This window comes from Octodon degus, unplaced genomic scaffold (assembly GCF_000260255.1).
Source record: "Octodon degus isolate 3935 unplaced genomic scaffold, OctDeg1.0 scaffold00017, whole genome shotgun sequence".
Lineage (NCBI taxonomy): Eukaryota > Metazoa > Chordata > Mammalia > Rodentia > Octodontidae > Octodon > Octodon degus.
The window spans coordinates 6,807,508-6,819,615 of NW_004524593.1; positions in this window are offsets into that span (position 1 = coordinate 6,807,508).

The window sequence follows — 12,108 nt, forward strand, 5'->3', positions numbered from 1 at the left end:
GCTATAAAATGAGAATATAATGATTCATTATCAAAAGAATTCAGGAAAGGATTTTATTTTTTCTTTGAGGAAAAATACATAAATCTCCCACCCATTCTGAGAGTATTTCACAATCAGCTCATGATACATTTTGATGTTTATATCTAACATTAATAGTTGTTTTTATGTTTTTATTGCTATTGATATTAATTGAGTTATGGTCACAAAAAAAGGGGAAGATTGATTGCTTTGCAAACCAATAATGGAAAGCAATTTGAAAAAGGTTAAGATGATGTTCTGAATCATAACTATGTTTGTATTTATGTAAAGTATGGTATCTTACCTTTTTGTTCCTAGCTTAAATGTGAAGAAACAGTAGTGGATTTTTTTTCTATTGTTGTTTTGTAGTATTCCTGTCCCCCAGTCCCTTCAATGTGTATATTACCATTCTTCAATGAAGTAATAGGGCATTTAACAAAGATCGCTCTGTGCAATACTGTATGTAGTGTTTCTATTTCAATTTTTTAGGATGTTAATTTATATGAAAATAAAATGAATAATAAAATATTTTTGTGTCTGTCCTGTGCACAGTGCATAAGGATACTTGGAAGATAACAGCTGTCTTAGTCACTTTCCTTGTCACTGGGACAAAGTAGCCAAGCCCTCCATGTAAAGGGGGAGAAGTTGCTTTGAGCTTATGGAGCAGTCCATGGTTAGGTTGCTCCAAAACAGAACTGACGAAGCAGAGGGGCACAGCAGAATGAATGCTGCTTATAACTTGGCAGCTAGGAAGGATAGAAAGAAGGGAGGACAAGGAGGGAGAGTCCATTGCCCAGGCCAGGCCCTCAGTGACCTGACTCTCAGGACAAGACCTTATCTCCTATGGGCACACTCCCATACTAAATTCACCAGAGGGTGAATCCACCGATGAGCTCAGTATTCCTTTGATCAGACCATCTTCCAAGCACACAAGTCTGTGAAGGGTTATTTCAAATCTAAACCATAACCACAGCCACCCTGTTGAACATCGGCATGTGCTGGGACTGAGAGAGGAGTAAAATTTAAGTTAGTCTGCAGATGCCCTTATGTAGAAAACGTGCCCACTATTGCAGGATCCAAACACTTGAGCAATACCTAAGTAGAAAATCATGATGAAATATTTACCTCTTTGAGCCTGAACTATGATTTCCACCGAGCTTGCAGAGAACGTCTGTACATTTCCAGATGGGTGTCTCATGTTACCTTCCAACTCCTGGTGTGCAGGGCCAAACTTGGCTTGTGTTCTTATCCCTCCAGACCTGCCCTTCATTCTGTGTTACCTGTCTCCGTAACACAGAAGTACCACCCACTCACAACCTGAGTCAATGTCCATAGCTTACTTTCCCTTGTGTTGCCGCTGAGTTGATTGCCAGGCCCATTGGTGCTGCATGCTTAGTATCTCCAGGATGCATCCACTTCCCTCCAGTTCTCTCACTAAAGGTCTAGTTCAGAGCCCTCATGAGTTGCCTTAAGCTACCCGTTCTTCTCACACATTCAAAGATTTTCCTTGCACTAGTGTTTCACCCTACATTGAACACAATTTTTTCTCTCAAAGACAAATTTGCTAATCTGAATTTCTTGTTGAAAATATGTTAGTGGAAACATTACCAAGATCCAGAGCCTCAAAATATTACTCAAAATCTTTACTGTGATTAAAGAGGATGGGGGGCCTACTGCACATCTTAGTCACTTGTCTTGATTCAACCTGACTTGAATTCCAGCCTCCAACCAGACTACAATACCTTGAGTCTTTTCATGTTGTACTATTTCTCAATTGCTGTGATTTAAATGTATCCTCCAAAGCTCAAGTGTGGAAGCTCAATCCCAAATGTGAGTATTAGGTGATAGATACTAAGGAGAAGTGCTTGGCTTGTGAGTGTTTTAATGTCATTATTGAGGGAATGGGCTTCTTATAAAAACACTGCCATGTGCACACTCTCTTGCCAAGTGCGTGACTCTCTTTGGCCTTGTCAAGATATAACAGAAAGGCCCTCCCCACACGTAACCCACTGAGCATGAAATTCCCAGCCTCCAGAACTGAAAACCAAACAAAGTTCTATTGTTTATAAAGTTCCCAGTCTGTGCTAACTGCGATAGCAGCACAACAGGGACTAACCTAACTCATAAGTCTCTCTATGCTTTCCCTCAGCTTGAAGCATTTTTCCACATGGTTATCTCACATTAGAGTATCTGATTATGGTCGTAACTTGCTCTGGACCATCTCTAGGCACTTGTCTCTTCTGGTACGTAAGCGTAACAGATATCCAGTACATTCATTAATTAAAGCAAGATGAGGCATTACCTATGCCAACTGCTTCTGGAAAGAAGTGAACCGAGTATTGAAGTCCATTGTTGAAAAAAAGGATAGTGGTAAAGACAACAGTAATGTTAAAGAACGAAGAGGAAAAGAAAGACTCAATGTAGATTAAATGATGTCATTATTAAGGCATTTAAGTAGCTCTAGGTGTGGGAGAACTTTTTATGGGTGAAGAAGCATAAGGCTGTGAGTTTAAAATCTGAATTTTCTCTCTGTTGACAAATAGAAAATGAGGTACAGTATAATTTCAGAAGTATGGATAAAGTTGGTGGAGAGGCTAAGGCAGGAAGTCACAACGCATGAGCAAAAGGAGCCCCTCTGCATAAAGAGCCAATGTGCCCCCATTCATGGCAGAAGCCAACCCATACTCTGCCAGGTATGTGGGCCTGAAGTGTACTTTGCCTAGCAGTAGGAGCTGAGTGACAGTAGCTATGTTGAATACCACAGGATCAGGCAGACACAACGCAGCATAGCTCTGATGGTAGGACAAACAGACCAAACGGAGTCACACTCACCCTTCTATGTTACTGTCACACAGGAGCCCAGTGTAACTCAAAGAGGCTAAATCTGAGTGAAAGAGTAGCCTTGACATAATGGCTAGATGTTGAGGGAGAAGGAGGTAAAGAGCATATATTCCCTGTCAAGATGTCTTCAAAACACACTTTTCAGAAAAATCATCAGTAAAAAACAGTAAATCTCAGTAGATGGAAAAATTAATTAATGTTCACAAATGCAAATAAGAGGGCAATTTTTAAATTAATAATTACTATGTTTAGGGTCTGCAGTGAAATTTGGAAAATCTAATTGAGACAAAAAAGGAATGAATGCTATGGTAGTTAGGGTAGCAAGTAAATTTCATCAGTTCTGGCCAAGTCTTGAGAGTGAGTGGTCCATGCTTGTGCATGGATCATCACGGCATGGCTCCATGGTCTCCATCTAGCCCCTCCCACCGTCCTCTCTGGTGCCCTCCTCATGCTTCCCAGCTCCATGACTAAGTACCTTTGTTCCCCCATGCCCTTTTGCCATGATGCTCCTGCCTTGGATCCACATACCAGGAACTGAATCTCTTCATATTAAGCCAAATTCAACCTCTCCTGTAGGGTGTGTGTGTTGGACATTATGTCCAGCAATTGAGAAGCTGATAATAAGTTGAATGGATTCTGTCTAGATCAATGCAAGTGAAGAGACAATTAGTGACCTGCAAGATTACACTAAAGAATTCACTGAAATAATTCCACAGAAGATTGTTTTAAGATGGACAAGACAAGATAAAAGAGATACAAGAAAAAAGGATCTGATTGGGACTGGAAAGAGTTCAGTGGCCTAAGCACCTGCCTGACAAGTGTGAGGACCCAGTTTCGATCTCTGGTACAACATTCCATGATGGCCTCAGAACCCTGGCAGCCCTGTGCCAGCCACTGAAATCAGGCATGGTGGCACACACCTATAATCCCAGCGCTGGGGAGGCTGACACAGGAGGATCACTATGAGTTCAAGCTGCGTAGCGAGACAGTGTACCAAATAAATAAAAGAAAGATTAATTTTTTTTTAAAGGAAGGATCCAATGAGAAGAAATTAAGAGAAATGTTAGGACACATAGTAGATTGAAGATACAATGACTGAGAAATTTCTAGAATAAAGGAAAGATCCATTCTTTGCTTGAATGTGTGCAGTAAGTGCCAGATGAGATAAATAACAAATGTGCACCTAGAGAGAGGCCACACTGAATCTTCATTTAGGTAAAGATAAAATTTCAGAATCTCTGAGAAGACAGAGCACATCACCTACAATGACATGACAGCTGTCCTGAAACCACATTTGTCTTCAGCAACAATCTACATCAGAAAATAACAAACAATGTCTTCAAGTTGTGGAAGGAAAACACTGAATCAATACCATTGTACCCAGTTTAAACTGTTCAGAAGGAAGTGGCAACGAATAATTTCAGACATGTACAAGTGGAAGGAGTTGACTATTCAACTGAAAGGTCTGTTAAAAGGCACATTTCAACAAGGAAAACAGCAAAGAACTGGGATATGAGAGACCACAGAAAGCACAGACACTGGTGGAGTAAACAAACTCCAGACTGCACCGCTCATGACTGTAACACATTTACAGAGTACACCCAAGTCTTCGAATAATAAAAGATGGGAGGAAATGAAAAAATAATTCAAACATGCTAAAAGTCTTGGCTTATTCATTTAATTCAATAAAATTGAGTAGAATTGGCAATGTGTGCCGGAAACTATGTATGCTTTGAAAATATTGGGCACACAAAAAAAATCACCTGTCCATATGAAACTCACATTCTAATAAGGGAGATAAACAAAAAATAGTGTATGATAATGTCCAGGACTATGATACTTAAGTAGTGTGACCAATAACTTATTCAAACCAGAAAATCTTATTCAAGTAATAAAAGCTGGGCTGGGCCAACGAGATAGCTCAGTGGCATAAGCGCCTGCCTGGCAAGTGTAAGGTCCTAAGTTGGATCCCTGGTACCAAAACATAAATAAATAAAAGCTGGGCTATCTTGTACTTGCCACCTTGCTTCATATTGAAATATATTGAAATACTTGCTGGTTTGAAACAAGTCTGCACAGTCCCCAACCTGCTACCTGAAACGAACGGTGACTACAAAAGCAACAAAGACTATGCAAAACCACCCTGTAGACAAACTTATTTTGAAAATACTATGCACAATGTTAACGACCATCAGGAGCATCAGGAAGAAGAGTGGGTTATTCGGAAGGCCAGGATGGTCACACACAGATAGCCATTGGCTATTATGTATGTATTTAAAAGTAATGTGCATCCGAATTATATTAATCCCTCCAAATGTTAGAAAATAATTTAGACAATTCAACACATTTCTGAGGGGAAAAGTCTGAACAATATGACTATGCTCTTAAATGATTGAATACACCAAGAGCAAGTCAGCTCTAAGCATGACAGGGAAGTATTTGAAGTATTCCCATCAGAGCTGGGGGCATAGCCCAGGACAGGGCTCGCCTAGCACCACAAACAAACACAAAGAATTATTCTCATTAAAGAATAGGAACGAGACCAGAATGTCTACTTCTTCCATTGCTATTTATCACTGCTCTGGTGATGAATGAACACAATTAAAGGCATATGATTGAAGTGGATGAGATAATTTCTGTTTTTTGTTTATTAGGTTATAGACTCAGGAAACATAAAATCACTGTTGTAGAAAATAGTAAGATGTTATAAATTGACTAAACCAAAAATGCACAAATATCAAGAGCTTTCATGCATGCACACAATATTTGCTACCAAGAAAAACTTGAAAATCTCCCCTCCCCACACTCTCACACTTAAAAAAGAAACCAGGGCTGAGGGTGTAGCTCAGTGGGACAGCATGTGCTCAGCATGTGTGAGGCCCTGGGTTTGATCCCAGCACCAAAACAAAAAAGTGAACCGCATGGAAAAACTTAAAAAATACAAGAGATCTATAAGATCTATATGCAAATAACTGGGAGGCCGGCAAAAATTAAAAGGCACTGACAATGTCAGCACTCCATAAACAAATCTATGAAATTAATGCAATCCAAAAAACCAATACCAACTGGCTGGCTTTCTGGAGGGGAGTGAAGAGAAGTGGAGAAAGAATAAGAATTAAGTTGGCCTCAAAGTTCATAAGCAAGAACAAAGGATTTTGTGCAGAAAAAGACACTAGATGGACTGGGTCCTGTGGATTAAATATATTTTAAAGTGATGATGTTTGTCATAGCAAAACATTGGAAAGTTCTAGACAATGAGGTAATCTACAGGCTTCAAAAAGAAAAGATGAATATCTTATGTATGAAATAGAAGATATACAGCATTTCGTTCAAGGGAAAATCCATGAAAGAAGTGTATACCTTGGTCATTTCAGTGTGAAAAAAACAAAAACATTTCTCGGTGATGGGGAACCTTCCAGAGCGTTCAGAGATGCACACAGCGCGCGCGGCCAGTGTGCTGTAGGTTCACCACCACTGGTCCACACTCTACAGAGATAGATAGTGCACTCTTGTTTGTGTAAAAATGGGTGTGAGGTAATAACTGCATGTGCAAAAGTGGGTGCCCACAGAATTTCCCTGGAGGCACTGCAAGAAACAGAAAATGTTGGCTAACTCGGGACGGGGGGTGGGGGGGGGGAGGGTCAAAACGGGTTTGAGGCAGGGAGAAGGCAGAAAGTTGGCCCTCCCCAGGGATTTGCTTTGATTCTTGTGGATTTGGTATAGTGTGAGGAGTCAGTCAGTATACAAATGTTTCGTAATTCACAGTTTGGAACCTCATTTGCATCTCATTTACAGTGTTACGTGACACAGCTTGCTTCACAAAGACAGCACGTTCGGGGTGGCTTGGGGTGCTCCTCGTTACCACAGCAACTTTATCAGAAGTCCTCTCCCAGAAAACATCTCTCACCAGGCCACCACGCAGGGCCACTTGGGAAGGCTTTGGAAAGCTGATCCTGGTTTTTTTTTTTTTGTTGTTTTTTGTTTTTTGTTTTTTTTCTTGTGGTAAGAATGAAAAAATAAATAAATAAAAGTCAGAGTGATCTGTAAGCACATTTTTTTCTCCCCTGGTGGTCTGATTACACAGCACTGTGAGGGTTTTTACTTCGAAATAGGTCCATTTTGGCACAGCTTCTGCTAAACCACCTATCTATCTATATTTGGGAGTTCCTTTGCACTCTGTGGGTGCTTTAATTCACAGCTGTGCTCCTGTCATCTACCCTGGTGATTTCTAGAGAATTCATGCTGTGGATCCCAGGACTAAATTATACCTTACAAACCAAACAGTGATGAAATGTATCTGTTAGTGTTAACCTCTTGGTGCCAGATATAGGTGATAGTTTAAGCCATTTCAAAGCTTCACTTTGTCCAAACTGGACTTCACCATGACATTTGTTATTTTATATCCATATATTTTGTGAATATACTCTGTAAATTTCAGCATATTCTTACATTAGTAAGCTCAAATTTTTCAAGCAAAAACTGAAAATCAAAGTTTCAATAGTTTATATAATACCTTAATGGATACAATACAGGACATTAACACAGCACCTTCCAGCACATGAAGAAAGAGACATTGGGTACCTCTGGTAAAAAAAAAAATAAAAAAAAAATAAAAAAAAAAAACTTGTGTATTCTTAAGTTCCTAAAATAAAGCAAAAATTACAAATATAAATGTACCTCAACAAAAACCAAAAGCAAGGTATTTAAATGTAAATATGTATATAGGTCACATTTTTCTTGCTAAAGTTTCAAACAGAAAGTTTGAAGTCTCCGCTCAGCTGAGAATCTAGTACCTCCTCCTCACAAATGAGAAGCTGCATCCTTTGGAATAGCTACAATTTTAGCCCTCTGAAGGATGCCCTGGCCACAGAATTTTATGGATGAAGGTGGTGGTTAGAAAGATGTTTTAATCCCTTCCTTCATACCTGGGACAAAACACCAAACACCTGCAACGTAAAGAAGGAGGGGCTTAGCCTCAAATGTTTAGTCCATAGTTGGCTGGCTCCAAGGGAGAATGGCATGGTGGAAGTGCCAGGCAGAGGAGAACTGCACATGGCAAGGGAGGTGAGAAGCAGAGAGAGAAGAGAGGAGGCATGGAAGAAGATGCACCCTTCCAGGTCACACCCTGGTGACCACTTCTTCTGACCCAGTCCCACTTCCTAACAGCAAGTTAGCTATACCACCCCACACAGTGTGATGACCACAGGAGACCTTTGCAGGATACCTAGATATAAGCTACGACAGGACACTTCCTGTGTGCCTACTTTGTTTTTTCATTTTTTGGCATGAAGTCTTGCTGTGTTGCCCAAGCTGGCCTTGACCTCCTGGGCTGGAATGTTTCCCCTGTCTCAGCCTCCCAAGGAGCTAGGGCCTCAGGTCCACACCACTGCACCCAGCTGTGTGTGTAACTCACTAAACATGACTTCCTTTAGGAATGTGATGGAGGGCAGGCTATGAAGGCTTCATCAGGAAGAAACAGCAGGAAGAGCAGAGAGGTTCTTGCTCATGTAGTGGTTCATTGATTGGGTCCTCCTGAGAAGCTTAGAAGCCTAACTAAGTCAGCTCAGCGACTCCACACCCCAGAGTGTAGAAGACTCATCTTAAGGTGTCTCCTCACCTAGATGATATCAAAGGGAAGTGAGGAAGGATGAAAGGGCTTCTGTTCTTCCGAAGAGCTCCAGTCTTCATTTTCAGCTTGGATGTCATCTCCTGGTTTCTAGTACAGACTCTTTGGCTCCCACCTTAGATCCTTCAGCCTTCCAGTATAGACTCCTCAGCCTTCTGTCCCAGACCCCTTGGCCTCCTGAAGCGGACTGGTGTGGAGCACTGCAGTGAGTTCCAGAGCTTGGCCTGAATCCCTCAGTCTCCAGTGTACAGATGCCCTGTGCATGCTCCTCATCCGACTCTGGCTGATCACCGTAAGCCAATCTTGTAATTTCTTATACATCTGTACATCTTATGTTCTATTTGCTTCCTCTAGTAAAACCCTGACTGATACAGCTTGCCACCAGGTGAAGTGAAGGAACCTAGATGCTATGTGGTAGCAGAGAGTTACACGGAGGTCTAGAAGCACGGTGCATAGCAAGAGGTGAGCGGCTGAGACAAAGAATAAAAGGCCCCATGGTTGAATCAGATAATAGACAGACCTTACCTGAGGAATGCAATTCATCTCCTGTGGTATTTTCTCCTCTTCCTACTCTTAAAGGAGTGTTTTTCAGGTTGCTCTGCCTTTTACTCCTCTATTTTTCATCTCCTTTAGAGTCTCATCTATGTTCATGGGTCATTTGCTTCTGTTTCTCTACATCTAGTGTCTCACTCAAATCCCAGCCCTTCAAATGGGGGTAAAAGTTCCCTTTACACGATGTCACTCTCACTGCAGACCCACCATCCATTCAATCCACATCATCCTTGTGTAATATCAGCTCCTCACTTACTCTGGGCTCCTCATCTTTTGGCGCGCTCCACATTTGTCCCTGTGTTCCATAGATCTCCCACTCTTGTCTCTTCCTCTCAGATCTAATTCTATAGTCAGGTCTGTCCCTAGTCATCAGCCTCTGTTCCTCCAAGAGTCAATGAATTGGCTTGTCCAGACACGAACTCTGTGTCTTCCAATTGCCTTGTATATGTGGACTTGAATAACTTTGGTTTTTTTTTTTTTAATTTTTTTAACATTTATTTAGTGTGTGTGTGTGTGTGTGTGTGTGTGTGTGTGTGTGGCCAGCTCAGCCCACCAGGGGGCGGGGCTGGCTGGCATGTGGTGCTGGGGGATCGAACTGCGGTCCCTGAGCTTTGCCAAGCTTGTTCCAAGTAGGTGCTTTAGACCACTGAGCCATCTCTCCAGCCCCCGGACTTGAATAACTTTGATCAAATCTTTCAGTGATTTTGTTCTTCCTGTGAGATTGGGCGGAACTTCCTATGCCTCTTTCAAGGACCTCCATATACTCTACTGTCTGTCTCTTCCCTCCTCCCCTGTCCTTCCCGTCAACACATACTTTGAGAAAACTCTATGGTGCTCTACCCAGACATCCTCTTTAAAGTTGATGCACCCCTCTCATCTCCCTCCATCTTCTGATTCCTACCGAAAATACCACATCCAGAAGCACATGGCAGATTCCTCATTGAGGTGCCCTTATTGGAGGGAAATGCGTGCCCCCATTCTGGGGAAGAACTGCTGGATAGACAGTGAGTGTTGATCACAAAGGCCTGTCTCTATGAATCAATTTAAAATGCCACCCCAGCTCCAGAACACCCAGTGGAATCAGCAAGGACTCACTAGCAAACACATTTCTCTGCTTGTCCATTGTACAACCTGATTCTCCACATATTCTTAACAGTCTGGTTTATCTCTTCCAAATATTTCCAGTGAAACTACTCAGAACTCTCAGACGTTAGAAAACCGGTCTGAGATTGGTAGTTCCAGAAGCAGCTCAGAGAAGAATACTGGAACGAGAGATTTAGGGAGGTCTCCACGTCAGCCCCAGCCAGGCTGTTCCAGGGCATTGCCACAGCTTCTTCCACATGATCCACTAGTGAAGAGAATCGCTGGCTGGTTCACCTTTGATGCTTAAAAGTTGGGAGGGCCTGATACTGGGATTGGGTACTCATTTCCAAGTGCCACTGGTTGTTGAAGAAATCGTGAAAGGGTGATAAATTACCAAATGAGGCAGAATCTGAAAGCTATAGGTAGTGTTTCCTTTGAGCTTTTCATTAAGTGCCAGTTCCTACAGTCAAAGGAAGACTGTCGGAGTATCTATGTTCTCTTTCTTTCTTTCTTTCTTTCTTTCTTTCTTTCTTTCTTTCTTTCTTTCTTCTTTCTTTCTTTCTTTCTTTCTTTCTCTTTCTTTCTTTCTTCTTTCTTTGTTTTTCTTTCTTTCTTTTTTCTTTCTTTCTTTCTTTCTTTCTTTCTTTCTTTCTTTCTTTCTTTCTTTGAACTGGGAATTGAACTCAGGCCCTTGCACTTGCCAGGCAAGCACTTATTCTACTGAGCTGTCATCACAGAAAAGTGTGCCTTGTCAGGTTTTACATGTCTTCTGTGGGGAAAACTAAGGCCATCACAGGGAAGGAATAGGGCTCCTGAAGTTGAGAGAGATATGTCTGGATGGACAGAGTTGAAAATCTGAAACTTCAAAGTTCCCTGAAATTCATTCAAAGCTGGATTGGGGGGCCAGGGAAATAGCTCATTAGAATAAGCATTTGCCTGGCAAGTGCAAGGGCATGAGTTCAATTCCCAGTTGTACAAACAAAAACAAAACCCAAAGCTGTATTGGCTATATGGTAAGAGGGATATATAGTGAAGTTACTGCAGGAACCAGGACAAGAGGCATGGAGAATGTGTCTGGAAGCTGCCAAAGCAAAGGCAGGGTACATTAAGTTGGGTAAGGGATATTTAACATCAGAGGAGAGATTTCCCATGATTCAAGACTTAACTCTGAGGCAGATGCCAGGAATTGTAATAATAAACTGCCAGGATGCTTCTTAGAGAATGGCCAAAGCTGTGATCCACACTAAGTGAAAAAAATACAGGAATTGTCATGGTGTATGGTGCAGAAAAAGATTCAAAGATCCAGGGAAGCATGCAGGCTAAACTGGGTTGGCTATGTAAACTTAACAATGCAATGAAATAAACAAAGTATTCAGTCAACTACATTCCCAGGATGTCTGTTCTTGTGAGAGGTGGAGCAATTTTGCAGAGAAATTGGTAGTGCCTGCTATCTGTAGGCCAGGGATAACTGTAGAAAGGCATGCTGTTATGAAATGGGGCCCTTGAGTGGATAGGCGAATGGCAAAATCTCAAAAGAATTTAAGTCAGTTGCAATGCTTAGCTTTCAGAAATAATGTGTGTCCATTTGTTTCAAATTACGGTGGTACTTTACTGGCATCCAGAGGCTCAATTTGGAGATGGTTAATAGAATATGATGTATCTAAATGTTCTGCCAACAAGAGTATTGTTTAATTAACACAGTCAAAAGAAATAAGTGGGCTGAAGAGACAGCTCAGTGGTCTAAGTGCCTGCCTGGCAAGCACAAGGACCCAAGTTCAATCCCTAGTACTGCATACCATGCCAACCCTAGAAATCCAGGTATACTGTGCTGGCCACTGAAACTGGGCATGGTGGTGCATGCCTATAATCCCAGTCCTGGAAAAAGTGAAACAGGTGGATCATGGTGAGTCTGAGCTGCCTAGCGAGACCCTATGCAAAAAAAAAAAAAAAAAAAAGAAGAAGAAGAAGAAGAAGAAGAAGAAGAAGAA